The following is a 5433-nucleotide window of genomic DNA, read 5'->3' on the forward strand; positions in this document are numbered from 1 at the left end:
TTGCCCCGTAAGTAACGCGCTGGCATGGCTCGAGTACAGTGATAAATGAGTTAGAGCCGCGGGCATCGGCGCCCGGATGTAGTGTTAAATGAGCAAGGTCTACCGCATCATTCGGACGCACGCGGCTAAAGAAGCTAGTCCATAAGAGCAAAATTAGATTTGGTACTTGGAATGTTGTGACATTAAATTGTAAATCTGTAGAGGTTGTAGGGGTTATGATTCAAAAAAAATCAATAATCCTTTGCCTGCAAGAAACAAAATGGCGTGGAGAAAAAGCTAAGGATATTCAAGGTTTCAAACTTTGGTATACAGGAAAACGTAAGTGCACGCAATGGAGTAGGCATCATTATAGATAAGGAGTGGAAGAAGAACGTTGTAGAAGTTAGCAGAATTGGAGACAGAATTATTTTCTTAAAAATGATAATTGGACGTGAGACTGTTAATATGTTAGCGCTTATGCGCCGCAAGTCGGGACAGAAGCCAGTCTTAAGGAATTTTTGGGGAGGATCTGGAGGGGTTGATTCGACATATACCACAGAGTGAAAAGATTTTTATTGGAGGAGACTTTAATGGGCATGTTGGGAGGGAAGCTGGTCAGTATGCGAGGGTACATGGTGGTTTTGGTTTTGGAGAGCTAACAATGAAGGACAAACTCTTCTTGATTTTTCATTGGCGTATGATTTTAAGATTGCCAACACTTGTTTCAAGAAGAGAGATGAGCATCTCATCACTTACAAAAGTGAACTCAAGGTCACAGATTGATTTTATTTTGGTTAGGAACACAAATAGAAGACTTTGTAAAACTTGTAAGGTGATCCCCGGAGATGCTATAACGACACAACATAGGGTCCTAGTCGTCCTTGATGTGTATTATAAGAAAAAATCCAAAACGTCGCAAGTAGTATACCCAAGGATTAGGTGGTGGCAATTAAAGGTGAGAAGCAAGATATTTTCAAGCGAAATCTTTGGAGAAAGGAATTTGGGAATCCCAGGGAAGTGCTAACATCATATGGGAGGATGGGCTAAAAAGATACGGGAGGTTGCAAAAGTAGTTTGGGAGAATCGAAAGGTTCTGGTCCGAGAGATAAGGAGTCTTGGTTGTGGATAATAGAGTACAGGACAAAATCAAGTATAAGAAGAACTGTTTTAAAGCCATACATTTGTGTAACAATGAGGAAAATTGGGAAGAGGTACCGTATGGCTAAGAAGGAACTAAGAGAGCTGTGGGTGAAACTCGATCTAAAGCTTTTGAAGAATTTTATAAGAACCTTGAGACTAAGGAAGGAGAGCAAAATATTTATAAATTTGCCAAGAGTAGGGAAAGAAAATCAAGAGATCTAGAACAGGTAAGGTGTATTAAGGATGAAGAGGGAAGAATTTTAGTTACAGATGATGAAATTAAAATAGATGGGAGACTTACTTTTCTAAACTTTTCAATGATGGAGAGGATTCATCTAGTAACTTAGAGGATTTAGTAACTGGTGAAGGAGAACAAAATTTGTCATTTTATCGAATAATACGTGATAAGGAGGTAAAGGAAGCTCTTAAGAAAATGCAAATGGTAAGAGCCAACGGACCTGATTGTATATCTATCGAAGCGTGAAAATGTTTAGGTGAAGAGGGGTGAGATGGTTAACTAAGTTATTTAATGTGATTTTCCGGTCCAAGAAAATGCCTGATGAGTGGAAGAGAAGTACATTAATTCCTATTATAAAAAAAAAAGGAGATATTCAAAATTGTACTAACTATAGAGGGATTAAACTCATGAGCCACACAATGAAATTATGGAGAAAAGTAATTGAGCACAGGTTATGATTGGAGACAAGTATTTCTGAGAATCAATTTGGTTTTATATGCCAGGTAGATCAACTACAGAGGCGATTTATCTATATTAAGGGGATTAATGGAAAAGTATCATTGTAAAAGATAAAGATCTACACATGGTTTTTATTGATTTGGAAAAAGCTTATGACCGTCTATACCGAGAAGTGCTTTGGAAAGCGTTGGAAAAAAAAGGAGTACGGATTGCTTTATATTAAAGCCATACAAGATATGTATGAGGGGGTAAAAACTAGTATAAGTACCTCCTAGAGAAAAAACAAGAGGATTGTCCCATTTCCTTCATAAGATTGGACCTACTCAGGGATCATCTCTGAGTCCTTATTTGTTCAACTTGATTTTAAATGTTTTGACGGAACATATTCAAGAGGAAATCCCGAAATGTATGCTCTTTGCGGATGATATAGTTCTTATAGCAGAGACAAGAGAAGAGGTTAATTGCAAACTTGAGTTATGGAGGAGGACATTGGAGTCGAAAGGGTTTCGTCTGAGTAGAAGTAAGACGAAATATTTATATTGTAAATTTGGTAAAGGAATATTCGACAATAATTTGGAAGTGAAATTGGGAGATCAAATTATACCTCAAGTGGAAAAGTTTAGATATTTGGGAGCCATTATTCAAAATGATGGCGAAATCAGTGGAGATATTTTACATAGAATTCAAGTTAGTGGTTTAATTGGAGAAAAGCTAAAGGAGTTATTTGCGACCGTAAAGTGCCTAATTAAACTTAAAGGAAAGTTTTATCGCACTGCTATCAGACCGGCAATGTTATATAGTAGTGAATGCTGGGCTCTAACGGGACAGCAAGAGCATAAAGTTGGAGTAGCAGAGATGAGAATGTTACGATGGATGTGCGGACATACACGTAAAGATAAAATTCGAAATGAGCACGTACGTGTAAAAGTGAGGGTGGCACCTATTGAGGAAAAAATGGTAGAAAATCGGTTGAAATGGTTTGGGCATGTACAAAGAAGACTAAGGGAGGCACCAGTGAGAAGAGTGGAACATATAACTTTGAGTCCGATTAAGAGAGGTAGAGGAAGGCCTAAGAGAACACTCTTGGAAGTTGTTGAACGCGATCTCTTAATTAATAATATTCCTAAAAGCTTGATAATGATAGAGCACAATGACGTTTTGCAATCCATGTAGCCGACCCCACCTAGTGGGATAAAGGCTTGTTATTGTTGTTGTATACCATCAAACAATGTGGGGAAAGAAATATGGGCTTAGAATTGTTTGAATGTCATTGATAGTCGTCACAGTATTTACACTCCTAAATCTCCAAATAACAAGTAATAATAGTATAATATTCCTCCAAACTCAAATTCTTCCCAAAAAAAGACATAGCAAGCATGATTCTCTCAGGCTCGGACAATGATAGAGTTTCTATGGAATCAATCAGGCCATACCACAGTCTCAAATTAATTTGACGTCTAACATTTATTCCCAAATTTTGTTTAGCTCACATATTTTGAATCAAGTCTGCAACAAACTATACTGCATTGACATTTTCAAATTGCAGTTCTTTCTTGGTTTCTACAGAGTGCATGATAGTTTGAAGATGATGACTATGCATAAAGCCATTGCATGCTCCTCCGGCATATAATGCAGCTTACAAATAGCCAATTGGATTCTGCTTGAAAATCTTGAAATTAGAGGATAGAGAGTACAAGAGAGAAAGAACAGTTTGAGATTTTCCCTAAAGAATTTAATTTCTTCTTCTGATGATATACAATCAGGAAAACTCAGAAACAAGGAAAGCAATACAGAAGTAGCACTGCCTAATTTCTTGTGGTGGGGATTGTGAGACGAGCAGAAACCTCAATTTGCAGTATCTTCCTCCTCTCTCCCCTCTCTATTTTGACCCATTTGGTGGAAGTTGAAAATGCAGAGCTAGCTGCTCTTTTCTGTTTTTCTTTGCTTTTATATGCTCCTTTTGTTTCCCTTACTCATAACAGCACAATAAGATGCCTTAAAGGGCATAAATCAAGACGTAACATGATGTTAAACCTCAAGGCAATTTCACACAATAAGCTAATCTCTGGAACGAGTGAAGTGTGTGTTTGTATCAATAGGTATCAAATCCTTCCACTTAAAAGATTGTAATGCCGGTCTTGCAGTGTTTATTTGGGGCTAGAAAACTAGCACATAGCCAGCTTACAACCCTGTTATGGAAGTGGACACCTATACACTAGCACATATTTAATTTCCTTCACTTACACAATTGGATCGCAAAATTTTCGTGAGCTGAAAATTCTGACCTCCTGTACCAACAAGCAACAATTCTACCTACCGTTATCTTTCTACAAACTGAGAGGATCTTCCTCTAAAACCCCAAATTTAATGTTTGGATGCAGCAACTCAGCACACATGTAAATTCTAACAGGGTTCCCAAGTTTTTCAGTTAGTCAATAAGTATGGCATAAAAGTCTAATTAAATAAAACAACCAATTTAGTCATGTATTTGCATCAATCCAGTAAACAACTAAGAACTATATAACAAAGAACCAAAATAAATCACATCACTCGGACAAAATACACAGAAAAAGAAATAAATAACACCAAAAGACAAATAATATTCAATTCTGACCTCAAGAGCTCGGTCATGCTTCTTGTATTTCCTCAATTCTTTCACCAGTCTACAAAGCTCCCATTTCGTGAGAGTCTTCCCCTCATTCTCCCACTGATTCAACACACTCGCAGAACCCAACTCTGGGTTTTTCATCAATGATATTCTCCTGTACACATCGTTCCATCTCACAATGGGTCTTCGCTCATAGTCCAGGGTTCCGTAGCTATGAACTTTAGAAATTGAGCATCTGATGGGGACTCTCCGGAAACATACGGTTTGTCGAAGGGTGCAAGTGGAAATTTTGAGAGGACGAGGTCGAGAGCAACATAGAGACGATGAAAGAGATACGTTTTGGTTGTGCAGAGAGGATTGAAGAAGCATGTTTTGGGTTCAGTGGGTACAAGCTCGAACTCGATACAGGAAGTAGGTTTGCTTTTCAGCTCGAATGAGATAACAGAAAGGAGAGACGAGTACGCCAAATGGGCAGACAGCGAGGTCGGTTCCTGGGTCCCTTTTTTTTTTTAGAGAGTGAGTGAATCAATCGTATTATGGAATTTATTCTTTAACTTTAAAAGAGGTGTAACTTAACTTTTATCATTAAAAAAATTAATTTTAATAATTAATTTAATCAATTAATAGCTTTAAAAATTATAAAAAAATTCATAAATAATAAAAAATAATTTAAAAATTATAAAAAATAAAAAAAATTAGTTATTTTTAATTTTAAATTTTTTATTTTCTAACAATCAAAATAATTTTTGCAATGTATAGATTATATTATTTTTAAAAATTGAGAAAAAAATTTTATAATAAATAAGTTCAAAGTTTATGATATTATTAAATTTAGAGTTCAGGAATAATAAAGATATATAAATCATAATATTGATAAATTAAAAAATTATGATCAACAACTCAAATTTTTAAAAAAGAAATTTGAGTTTTTTCAAAATTAAAGACAGTAAAATTTTCAATAATTTTTTTTAAAAATTAAATTCTAAATATCTACTTTTACATAAAAAAT

The sequence above is a fragment of the Prosopis cineraria genome, unplaced genomic scaffold, assembly GCF_029017545.1.
Source record: "Prosopis cineraria cultivar Desert tree isolate PC_DT_omini unplaced genomic scaffold, ASM2901754v1 PC12, whole genome shotgun sequence".
Lineage (NCBI taxonomy): Eukaryota > Viridiplantae > Streptophyta > Magnoliopsida > Fabales > Fabaceae > Prosopis > Prosopis cineraria.